This window comes from Rhinolophus ferrumequinum, unplaced genomic scaffold (genome assembly GCF_004115265.2).
Source record: "Rhinolophus ferrumequinum isolate MPI-CBG mRhiFer1 unplaced genomic scaffold, mRhiFer1_v1.p scaffold_35_arrow_ctg1, whole genome shotgun sequence".
Taxonomy (NCBI): Eukaryota; Metazoa; Chordata; class Mammalia; order Chiroptera; family Rhinolophidae; genus Rhinolophus; species Rhinolophus ferrumequinum.
The window spans coordinates 1-12,956 of NW_022680400.1; the positions used below are offsets into that span (position 1 = coordinate 1).

The window sequence follows — 12,956 nt, forward strand, 5'->3', positions numbered from 1 at the left end:
GTAATTTTCACCTCTGCCCATTTCCTCATGTTAACTGCTTCCTCTGCCGGTTTCTGTGTTAGAAAAGAGATTCCCTGTGCAGGTATAGTCTCTGAGGCAATGCACAAAGTCCACCGCCATTTCCAGCTGGTCTCCTTCATCAGCCTGCTCAGACACCCCCTAAGAGGATGAAGCTCAGAGACCTGAGCTCCAGCTCCAACAGCTGTCAAGTACTTGCAGACCCCCACCCAGGCGCCTGGCTTACATTGGTGATGAAGGTGCGAGACAGAAGCTCCTCTCGCTGTCTCTCCTGCTGCTCCCTTGTGTATAGCCGATGCTGGAAGTTTCTGAGAGCAGTCTGCAGGTCTAGACATCATACTTTAACTGGTCGACACGACTAGAATTGAAAGAGAGAGAGATTCCATTCCATGGACCCCAGGGCGGCACATTGCGGTCACCAGGCTTTATATTCAGGAAAGAACACATGTTCTTACTTCTCTCTGTACCTCTTCTTGCTATCCCTCCCCCAAATAATCTGACTTTGACCAATGATGTTTGAAACTAAAGAAGTAGCTTGTGGTTAAAGTAGGGTTGTAGCACACAAGATTCCAGCAGCTTTACTTAAATACCTGCTGGTCTCTGATTCTGGATGCATGACAGGGAACAGGCGACAGGAAGCAGGCTCGATGACCTCTTCCTGACCTGCTATGGATTATATCGCTCTCCTGGAAGAAGCCCAAGGGCATCTTTGGAGTAAAGCATCAACAAAGTTTCATAACACTTTTGGGAGCAGGGCTGGGGTGGAGGTTGTGAGAGTGGTTTCATTTTAATTTCAAGGGGGAGTATCAAACATTAGATCGGTATTTCGTTATAAATAGACCGACTGAATGATTTAAGAGCAAAAATTCATTTCAACCCAAGAATGTAACGAGAAACCAAAGGGCAGAGTAAATGCTCTGGCAGCACTAGGCTTCAAGTGGCCATGGGTCTGGTCAGAAAAACAGCACCGGAGGCAGAATTTCAAAGTGACACAGATAGGTGAGGAGACACAAGACTTCTGAGCCACTAACCTCACAGACGTTTTATTTTGAGAGAGTATCACTCAAACAGAACTGTGTGCTTATGGGGACTTGATCTTTGCACAGTCTCAATTTTTCAGTGTATAAATGGAGATTCGTACTATTTGATGGCCCCCTTCCCCCCCACCGGGAGAAAGGCCTGTGTTGGGGGCCTGGGGTGTCACAGAACTCACAGTTTGGCATTCTGTCTTTTGTTAAGGGGGCTCCTTGCTGGACAAAATCTCCAGACGTTCTAGATGGCTCAATATCTGGTCTATGCTTGCTTGGATTTCGTTTTCTGCTACTGTACAAAAAGAAAAAAATAAGAATCGTTGGAAAAGAGACAGTGAACTTAGAGTGATAAATCAAACATAATCTTTTTTCCCATACCCAACAGACTCAGAAATACGTTTTTCAAAAGGAGAAACATGCATATACTAATGAGTAACGGGAAAAAATTTAAGTTATATTAAGAGACTGTAAATGTTGTTTCAAATATAAATAGCATTTAATGCCATAAACAATGCCAATTTTTAACAAGCTGGGGTAAATCTGCAGAAATAAATTTTCTCGCCTTTTGAAAATAAAACGAACATTTAAAGGTTGTACAATAAAGTTTTGAAGCAAATGCAGTATTTTCTGATACAGAAAGAGGTCTCTTTTCCTTTGCGATTATTCTCCAATATGGACTGTAACTATCTTAGTAGAAAGACTGACAATTGAATTCCCTCCAATCATGAGGAAGCACAAAGGGGAGAGATTAAAAGAAAGCACAAAGGAGGATTAGTAATTGAACATAGAGAAGAGGTTCCCTTAAGGCTTTCCATAAGAACGTGTGGGCTGATGTTGGAGCCCCCAAAATAGACCAATATCATAGGAAAGGCCCAGGAAAGAAGCCACAGAGTAAAGATATGATAAATACAGTCATTTTCTTATCCCTGTGATCAAGAGTCAAAATGACCTCTTTTCCATTCCTAATCATGTAACAATGAGATTGTTGGAAGGCAAACAAAGTCGATGGACATAAACTAGACTGTGCCCAAAAGAAGGCACCCAGACTGCTTCTTGCTCCAGAAAGAAATGACAGCAATGTCACTTTCCTAGGTCAGCTAGAATAAGGGGGGGGGGGCACGGAAGCAAAACAAGAGGTACTTTTGAGGCTGTAGAAAGGAGACAGGAGGAAACAGAAGAAATGGGCATGGTGACAGCCAAGCAGTGAAGTGACGAAACAGTTTCTGGCAGTGTGTGGGTCAGCAGGAGTGTCTGCATGGCCAACTCAGGAAAAGGACCTTTTCTTATAGAAAAGAAACTAAAAAAGACAAAGCAGCTCCCTTCTCCAGAGAAACCATGGTGTTTCCAAACTAATTAATATTGCCATTCATTTCTGAATAACTGTCCTAAAAAGCCACAGTTCTCAGCTCAGAAGAAATGACCAATTCCAGTCACACATCTCTGACTTTTTGTGGAGCACATTCCTCTAAGGACTAGGTAATCAGATTAAGACAAATGGGGGGGAAGGACTTCCACTCCCACGGGGCCATGTCAAGTTGAGTGGAGGGGCAATGGGGGTGAGACCTGGGGGATTCCAAAGCACAAGCAGGGAAATCGGTGACTGTGCCATAGGATTTTCTGTAGCCTAACAACAGAACTCATTCCACGCTGAATCATTAAGCCTCCGAGGCAGAAATGCAGTCAGGAAACCCAGCCCTTTAGCACCGCGTCATCAGAGAAAGGACTGTGGTCTCCACAGCTAAGTACTCACAGTGCACAGACTGCGTGTCTGCCGTCTCCAGGCGTCCCATGTGAGACTGGATCTCATGGACCTGCCTGTCAAAGGAAGAGGGAGGAAACGAGTGAGACAGGAGTGATCATAGCGCTTCAGTCAGGAAAGACTTTCCGACGCCAACATGTAAGTACTGACTGAAAGGCCAGTCACTGAACTGTACAATGTGCACGTGCACTCAGGCCCCCATTTTGGCATGGTTTGTACTATGGTAACATTAGTATTAATACTACCGACTGGCGCCATTTACTGAGTGCTTACCACCTCTGAGACATTCTGCAAAGTCAATAGCCTATGAGGAAAGTATATTATCGTTCTCATTTTATAATAAGAGACTGAAGTCCAGAAAGGCTATGTAACTTGTTCAAGGTCACAAAGCAAATGATAAACCTCGATCTGGACCCAGCCAATCACTCTGTTGTTTGACCCAATGTGCTGAGCACTGGTCTGTACTAGGGGGAGTCAAAGGGCAAGAGAGATATAATCCTTGTCCTTGAGAACGATGTGATTAGGAACACAGGCCAGAGAGACAAGAAAAGTCCCGAGAAGACTTAAGAGAACACTCACACATACGAGCGTAACAACAGAAAGCTGAAGAGCTCAGCGCAGTGGTGCCAAGGCGAGTGATGGAACAGGCTGGGCCGAGAAAGAGGAAGCTGGAGGAGTTTTGCGGGTGATGGAGTTCTCACATCGTTTTGAAGGGAGACCCAATTTGGTGACGGAGATATGAAGATGGTATGCAAAAAGGCATACAAGGCACGTCATGGGGGTTATGAGCAGGCTGGCCTGCCAGGAAGAGGGTCGGGGTCAGAGGGAGAGGGGATGAGGCGATTGGTTGGAGGAAACCGTCAGAGGAAGGTCCTCAAAGACAGGGATCTCCTGTTTGGGAAACATCTTTCCCTGCCAATGAGGCAGCTGCCATCTCATTTGGAAAGCAACACTGTACCCTGGCCCTCGGCGTGCTCCGAGACATCAGGCCGAGCACTCTCCGGAGGCTCCCCAGGGCTTGGCCAAGGTCACCCTCAGAACCTTCCTAGGGGTCCCTGGGATGAATCCTGCAATATTCTTACACTACCCCAACACCACCTCCTGGTGCTTACCATCTCTCGGTGTTAGAGCCACATGAAGGGGGCCTGCTGAGTTCTTACAGGATCCCCAACCCCGAGGGAAAGGCCAGCACCCATCCTCCACCACGAGCACCACAGACTGGGACCCCAAATGCACAGACACGAGCCAGGACCCAAATTTGGTTTCAACTTGCCTCTAGTCTTTTCCAGGGCTTTACTGCAGCCTCTAACCATGACCCATGGTGCCAGAAGCAAGGCCAGCCCTCGAATGACTCCCACAGTGCTCCTGGGCAAGACCCGTGGCCCCGAGGGGTAACTAGAGGTCACCACTAGAGTCTGAACCAGACTGTACTTCAGGAAGGCAAGTCCGGACATTTGAGAACGGGGCACGTGGAGACAGGAGGCAGATGTAGGCCTGCAACTCGAGGTAACCAACATTGGGATCAGGGTACCCATAGAAACAGCTATAGAGGACTGGACGGTAACACTGACAGAAAGGACATTAGGGCTTTTGGAGGCTGGAGGCGGTAGGCGGTGAGGGTAATTTTCAGAGGTAGCTTACCAGAGGAAATCTGAAAATTGGTGCATTATTGGTAGGAACAGGAAGGTCCAAAAAAAGGGGGGAGATAGCCAAGACACTCTGAACAGGTATGAAAGGGATGACTTGTCCTACCTGCTATTAAGACTATACAGAACTTACTTAAACGATCTAGTAGTATGCAGAGAGAGACAAAGATAGACAAACTCTAACCCCTAACCCTGACTCAAGAGGAAAGAATATAGGCCAGAAACAGTCCTACATTTGGGGATTTGGTGACATAAATCGGTGGGAAAACAATGGACTTAGGTAAACGCTGACGGCTCAGTTTGTTACCCACAGGGAAAAACGATGCCTCACGTAATATACAAAAATAAACTCAAGATGCTTTACAACCTAAATGTAAAAAGGAAGGCTTTCAAACTTTCTGAAGAAAATATAAATGTGCATATTATGACTTAGATAAAGGATGGATTTCATAAATGAAACAAAAACAAAACTACCCTCCCAAACCACCACAAACCGCAGAACAAAAGACTGATACATTTGACTGAATTAAAACAAAAGCTTTTTTACACGAAAGAATAAGACAAGCAGACTGGAAGATACCTGCAGCAAATAACAAAAGGCTAATTTCCAAAATATGTAACAAACTGCTACAAATCAAGAGGAAGTCAAATAAAGCAGTTTCTCTTTTACAGGGCAAAGGGCAACTGACAGAAAAGGAAACCCAAATGGTCATAAATATATGAAGAGATGCGCAACTTGACTAGTCATCAGGCAGATGCAAATTAAAAACAATGAGATAACACATTTCTCCCATTTGATTGACAAATATTTTAAAGTTTGATAACACACATTGATAAGGACGGGGAGAAACAAGAACTCTCATACACGGTAGAAACACTTTTAATAGATTTCTGACAATAACTGAGAGTCAAATATATGTATATCCTACGACCCAGCATTCCACTTCTAGGAACATGCATGCACTCAACAGGGAAGAGAATGGCTGTGGGAGCTTTCAATTCTACTTGTGTCTTTAAATCGATGACCTGAAGCATGTGTACTAAATTAAGTCCTAACACATGGCTTATATAATTCTTTATTTTTATATGTTTGAACTATTTCATGGATAAAATAAATCATAATAATTTTTCAGATGCAGAGTCAATGGTTTAACAAGTATTATCATTCATTTATTTACTCACTCAGCCATTCACTCATTTACTCATTCAACAAAAATGTGAGATACACAATCCCAACAGTCCACAGGGCAAGAGGGAAATAAAACCACAGGTGTGTCCATAGTGGGAAAGGAGCGACACACTGAGGATACCACCGTAAGTTTATACTGATTTCAAGAGGCATTTGATAGTTTCACATGATACCTTATGATAAATATGGAGTGACAACACTGCAGACTGAGGGAGTGGTTTCCAGTGTGCCACCACAGCCCTGCCTTGGGCTCCATGTTTTGTTCACTATTTTTAAAAATCAACTTATGTTTATGAAATTTGCACGATTCTGTGCTATAATGAGGGATCCTGTACAACAAAACAAATGTTAACATTTTCCATTTAGGCCAAAACAGTAGGATAAAATTTGTCAGGCATGAAAAGCATTTGACTTTAGATTTTTAAAAAAGTCAAATGCACACTCCAGAATGGCATCCAATCCTGGGAGCAGTCTGCTAAAGGGACCCTATCAATGAAAGGTTTCCCCCAACGGGAGACGAACAGGATGATGGGGAAGAGTTTAGAAGTCAAATCATAAAGAAGAACGGTCAAAAGAGCTAGTGATACTGAGCCTCTTGGACAAGAAAAGGAAAAACAAAAGTAAAACGGGCATCTGGTGCTCTTCGTTTTATCTAGGGTTGACCTACAGCAAGAGGAAGGGGCTTGCTCTCTGTTGCTGCCCCTTAAGGGAGACCCAGGACTAAAAGGTACAAATACAGTTAAAGATGACAGATTTCAGCTCAATACAAGGAAAAAAAAAACCCAACAAGAACAATTATGAACTATCTGTTCAAGAAAAGGAAAACACAGAAGAGCTGCTGTATGTTTAAAGGGTGTACAAGGCCTGCCCTGGGTGCTATAGAGGCTCTTCCTGTCCAAAGTGAGTTGGCATGGAAGGTCTTGCCTGTGCCTGTCACTTCCTAAATTCTACGAGAACGGTGAGAGAGATGAGGCAAACACCCACAAAACCCCAGAAACACTCAGCTAGTTTCTACTATTTTCTAAGCCCAAAAGAATAAACTTTAGGAAATTGCAGGGAAACAGTACTGACTTTCCCCCATCCAATCTGTTTGCTTCAAATGAACTAGAAAAGATATAGCCAATAAAGTGATTCCGATCTCTACATTTCATGCCTGAGAGGAAACATATGCAAAACAACAAAGCAAGTACGCATGGCATGGTGGGAGCTCCTACATGCCAAGTGAAAAATCTGTTTTAAACTGAACTGGGAATTCGAACACACTCGAAGCCAGTAAGGAATAGATGATACACAAGTAGCATGGCTCGGGTGTGTGGACATTAGAAATCAGACGTCCTAGCCCCATCCAGCATGGGGTCCTTGATGGGCTTGGGAGATGACATAACAAAGCAGAGACCTAGCGGCAAGTAAGCAAGGGTCACTGTTGCTGAGTTTTTAAAAAGGGTCTGTAGATCTAGTAAGAATTTTAAAAATTCTTTAAAAAGAATTGCTTTTAAAAGTCTATCCATGCTGCCTCTGACCACCATAAGCAGGAAACAAAGTTTTGGAGTTAAAAGATCTGGGTTGAAGTTCTAGTTCCACTATGTACTAGCTGAGGAACACTGAACAAATCATTTAACTCCTTTATGCCTCAGTTTCCTCAACTGTAAAGTAGGGATACTAATAATCACAATTATTTAAAGGGTGGTAGATCTCAAAATAGAAGCCTGGCTATTGGCTCCTCTATAAAGTTCACTCTAATGTATTAAGTGTAAAATGTTTATTCGGCTTATTTTCTTCCCATTCGTTCTTCAGGCAGTTCAGGAGTTTCTAAGATACCTAACGTTAAAATGTTTATCTAAGTGCAATGTACTTTCAGGGACACAGCAAGAGATAATCACAAATTGGGATCAAAGTTCCAGTAAAATTAATATGTTCAGTTACTGTTGTGTCACTTCAGCCACACTCATTGATTTCTGAGAATGCAGAAGTGCATTTCTGATGCTCCCAGGGCTCCATGCGTTTCCTTTGAAAGACACTCAATCACTCGTATCACGGAGCTGAAAGGAGCCTTACAGCTTAACCAGCCCCAAACAATCATTTTATAAAGAAAACGAGGCGAAGAGGTCTCGAGCAGGAACTCCCACGGGTTTAGTATTTGAGGAGAAAGGCAGATCAGAATAGAGTGCAGCAGGAAAAGAAGGTAAATTCCTTGAGGGGAGGGCTGTACTACCAGCACTGAGAACGGTGCCTAGCACATAGTAGGTACTCCATATTCGCTGAATGAATCAGTGACTGCATAATAGAGGGCCTAAAAGCGACAGCCCAAATTTGGCCCACTGCCTGTTTTTGTAAAGTTTTACTGGAATACACTCAGATCCATTTGCTTACACATTGTCTATGGCGGCCCTCGTGCCATACCAGTACAGCTGAGTAGCTGTCACAGAGACTGTCTGGCCTGCAGAGCCTACAACATCCATTACGTGGCCCTGGACAGAAAAAGGTGGCGAGCTCTGCTATGGAGTCCAAGGGTACGTTGTTTGTCGGAGGCCTGCAAAGGTAAGTAGTTCATCGACACTCCACAAATCTTGTTTGGGACACCATTTAGTACTCCTCTTCTCCGGAAGTTTACACAAAATTGAGCTACTGAGATTTCTCTGTGATCAGCTACCCGCTGCACTGATAACAAGTATAGTCTGAGATTCTCTAAATAAAATTATTCTTGAGAATAAACTGGTCACGGCCTCCTCAGCAACGTCCTTGAACCACATCAGCTAACCAGAGGCTGTATAAACTTTAGGCACACGCGGCCCACCCCGCCTTACTATATAAAAGATCTACCGTTTCTTAGTAACATAACCATAATTTTGTGCTTCATTCCTTTTTCAATTGACTCACAGGTCTAGTTTTTTAAGTCCCTTACTGTAATTTTTACATGGGACTAGGACTCTCCAGTGTTAAGAGCAAATCCTGTCATTTTAATACCATTACAAAGTAGGGTCTATATTTTCATCCACCCAAACCAAATACTTCATCACTAAAGTTAAAAAAAAAAAAAACCCACAAACTAAGAAAATGAAAGAGTAAGAGGATCATCATCCTCTTATTCCTAATGCTCCAAAACATTTATTTTGTTGTGAATTCATTAGGGAGATGGGCCGTATTTTATTTCATTTTCATGAGAACAAAACTACAGCAAAATTGAAAGTTGTTAGAACAGGGTAAGTATAGATATGTACCCAAAAAATTAAAAACAGAGACTCAAACAGATTTACACCAACGTTCGTAGTAGCAGTGTTCACAATAGCCAAAAGGTGTTAATAACCCAAGTGCAAGGCAGCAGATGAATGGATAACAAATTGTTACACACACACACACACACACACACGGTTATTTAGCCATAAAGAGATGATATTCTGATACATGCTGCTACAACACAGATGAACATTGAAAACATGCTAAGTGAAATAAGCAGACACAAAAGGACATACATTGTACGATTCCACTTACATGACAACTAGAACAGGGAAATTCAGAGACACAGAGTAGAACAGAGGTTACCAGGGGCTTGGGAGGGAGGAATGGGGAGGTAAAGCTTAATGGGTACGTGAGTTTCTGTTTGGGCTGATAAAAAAGTTCTGGAAATGGATAGCTTGTGTGATGGTTACACAATATTGTGAATGTACTTAATGTCACTGAGCTGTACACTTAAAAACTGTTAAATTGGTAAATTTTATGCTATATATATTTTACCACAAAAAAAATGAAATAAATCATAAGGTTTTTTTCCAAAAACAATAGGATAGGCATGATCCCTATTATCATTACCTATTTCAGCAAATTTCAAAAATGAGGGACAATATGAATAAAGGACACTACCAAGGAATTTAAGTTATGAGAAGCTAAATATTCAATTTCCTTAAAGGTAATCTATAACTAGATATGAATAACAAGTAATAATACTGAATGCTACTTACACAGCAATTTCTTTGTACTGTAAATACATAATCTTTAGAATAAACCAAGTCAGAATAAAAGAAAAAAATATTGCAGTGTAGCAGCAACAAGATTAGGGTCAACCAAGAGTAGGGACTGGTACCATTTAGGAGCTTCCAGCTGTAACGAACTTTCTGACATTAGCCCAGTGATGGATCCTTCTAAGTTGCTTAAGCTGATCCTGTTTGTACCGCTCATTTTACCCTCCATCCCTTCCTGCCACACATTAGCTCTCTTTGGGGGACGTTCCTTGACTTTCCCAACTAAACAGTACGTGCAGTTTGATATGTATACAATAAGATATGTATACAATAAGATATGTATACAACAAGATGTGGATACAAACAGTAAACTCCTATGTCTCCCCACGAGCTCTACCAACCCGGGGCATTGACTTGGCAGGTGCACGACAAAGTATTATATCCCGTAGGTGCGACTTTCTCTTCACCTAGTCTACCCAGCAGGTAGTCACGCCTGGAAGATCACAGGAACCATCTGGCCCACCGTCTGGGGACCCAGGGCTAACCCTCCGTCAGCCAGGGAGCTGCCCCCGGCAGCGCCCCGGCAGAGGGGCTCGGCCTCCACGCTGGTGGATGCCCAAGGCCCCAGCCGGGGAGGCCGGCCTCGCCCAGCCTGGCTTCGCCCCACCGGTGCCCTCACTTGTGCGTTTGCTGGTAGAAGGGCTCCATGTCGCCAGCCCCACGGCGTAAGTCCGCCTTCCCAGGGCCAAGTCCTCACAGCCCCACTTCCGGTTTCCGCCTTCCGAACGCAGGACCCTCCCTCTCCTACCGGCTCGGGCTGCCCCCACACTCGCCTTTCTGGTGGTGGTTAAGAGAAAAGGAAAGGGAACGAGAAAAGAGGCCGGGAGAAGAGGTTAAGTGTAGTCAGAGGTTCGCCCTCAGATGGAGGAGAAGGAGTTGTGGGTTTTGGCGAGGGTCTGTCTCCAGCATTGCATCAGGCACTCGCAAGGGCAGTCGCAGAGCACTGACGTGAGATCCTCAGAGCGAGGTTGGAGGCGAATGGGCCAATACCTGCTTTTACCTGCTGGCGGAAGGCTGAAGGGTTCGTGCTGGCCTTCGCGTTAGACTGCTTGATTATGGATCTGGAAATTTCGCCCTTCACTGGAGTCCCTGGCACAAGCACTCCTATCTCAAATTTGTCTGCTCACTTGCCCGCCCACCTACCCCACCACACCCCATTTATCCGTCCCCAATATAGTAAATCTATATTGAATGAATGGTTAATATGTGTCAGGTGTGCTGGCGGGGAGGCGCGGGGCCAGGTTTCTCCTGCCTTCAAAAAGATTGCAGTCTAAGAAAGGAAATAAGATATGTATACAAATAAATGTACAGGTAGCAAGTCCAAAGATACTGAGCCAAGCTGGGATGGGCTCTGGTAGGAGATTCAAGGAAGACAATGGAGGAGATGGCATTTGAGTTAGGACTTGACGGATTTGGACATTTAACCTCTCCACATAGGCCTAACCCATATTTCCATCCTCCCAGGCTTATCTGTGGTTCCTCCCAAGGGAGGAGACGTTCCTCTTCCTTTGACAAGTTGATTCTACTATTTTCCTGTATCCTGGATCACACCCAGTGTCCCAAGAAGAGACTGTCCACCCATGTACATTCTTTCCCTAACATTTTTCCATTTCTCCTAATATTTATTTATTAATGAGCACCCACTATTACAAGGCACAGATATTAGTGGTAGGAATACCAGTAAGACACAGCCCTCAAATCTCTCTGTTGGGAGGGCTAATCATGCCCTTGAGCTATATTATCCGGTCGAATAAGTGCTACAATTGATACAAAGGACCATTTCTCTGGAGAAGAGTACGAAGTATTCATGGACTAAATAACATGAATAGGGCCTTCAAGAATCGATAGCGTTTTTGATTTTCTGATCAAGACGGCAGAGTAGGTAAATGCTGTGCTTACCTTCTCTCATAACCACATCAAAATTACAACTGAACTACGAAACTACCGTCATTGAGAATCACCTGAAGTCGTGCTGAACCAAAACCCTACAACCAAGGACAGGCCGAAGAAGCCACCTCGAGGCTGGGAGGAGGGTCAGAGATGCAGAACAGGCTGGTCCCACACCTGTGTGTGACCATTAAAAATCTGGGGACCTTGACTGCAGAGGTCCCCTTTGGAGGAACAAGGGGTCACAGTGCTGCACCAGGCTCCCCAGCCCAGGGTTCCAGTGCTGGGGATGGAAGTCCCCATAATTTCTGGTTGTGAAAACCATGGAGATTGTGGCTGAGTGGGATGGGGGAACTACACGCTGAGGCTCTCCTCTTGGAGGGCCCGCGCATAGACATACTAACTGTCAGACTCACTCTGAGCTTCAGCGCTGGGGCAGCAGCTCAAAAGATGAGAGGAACATATGGGGAGGAACTGAGTTGTCTGGCTTTAAGATGAGGGCTAGAGGGTCAGCTTTTTCTTGGACGGAGGCATTGTTTCTTTGTTGAGCCCTCCCCCTTCCTCGTGTACAGACACAGGCAGCCACCATATCTGAGTCTTCATCAACCTGGCCAATGCCTTTCATTCGCCTTGCCCCAGTGATTCTGAGACCATGCCACACCCACCTTTTGGGCACACACAAACCACTATCTTGGTTCATGCTGCAGACTTTCCTAAAGTCTCTCAAATGTTCACAAAACCCAAACAAGCGGCATTTGACTTCAGCGTGTCCCATACCTCTGGCCGAGCAGCCCTAAGCCCAGCACTAGCAGCAGCTGGCCTTGGACTCTCAAGGCATCTCCAAGCACAGTGTGGGTGGTGGTCATCTGTGGATTGTGTAGTGGCTCATGCCATGTGGCCCTGGGCAGGGCACAGGCTGCAGCTGAACTGGCCTGCAGCAGGTCCTCTTCCAGGTGGCCCTGGGGTTGGCATGCCCAGTGGCCAGCTTTGAAATGAGCTGGAGCAACACCCAGCCACCTCCAAGGATGACACACCCAAAGGGCACTTTAGGCAGACACCAGAGCCCTGCTAAAGCAAATTCTGCTCCATAAGATCAGCCCCTCCACAACACCTCCTTCACTGTAGTCAAGGCCCGTCCACACAACCAATGAGCCTGAGGATCAATCCCGCGCACTGATGTGCAAACAGCAACCAAGGTTCTTATATAACAGGAGGACACACAGAAGCCACACAAGGGACACACCTGGAGCACCCAGCTCTAGTGACCAGGGATACTATGCCATTGTGCCCCACAAGACACCTACTACATAAGGCCACTCTATTAAGACTGGGAAACATAGCAGCCCTACCTAATATATAGAAACAAACACGGGGAGGCAGCCAAAGTGGGGAGACAAAGAAACATGTCCC

At 44.8% G+C, this 12,956-nt stretch overlaps 1 pseudogene; it reads right to left on the minus strand.

The window, feature by feature from the left end:
- Positions 1–15: 15 nt before the first annotated feature.
- Positions 16–10,630, minus strand: LOC117019987 (Golgi SNAP receptor complex member 2-like; annotated as a pseudogene).
- Between the last annotated feature and the right edge of the window lie 2,326 nt (positions 10,631–12,956).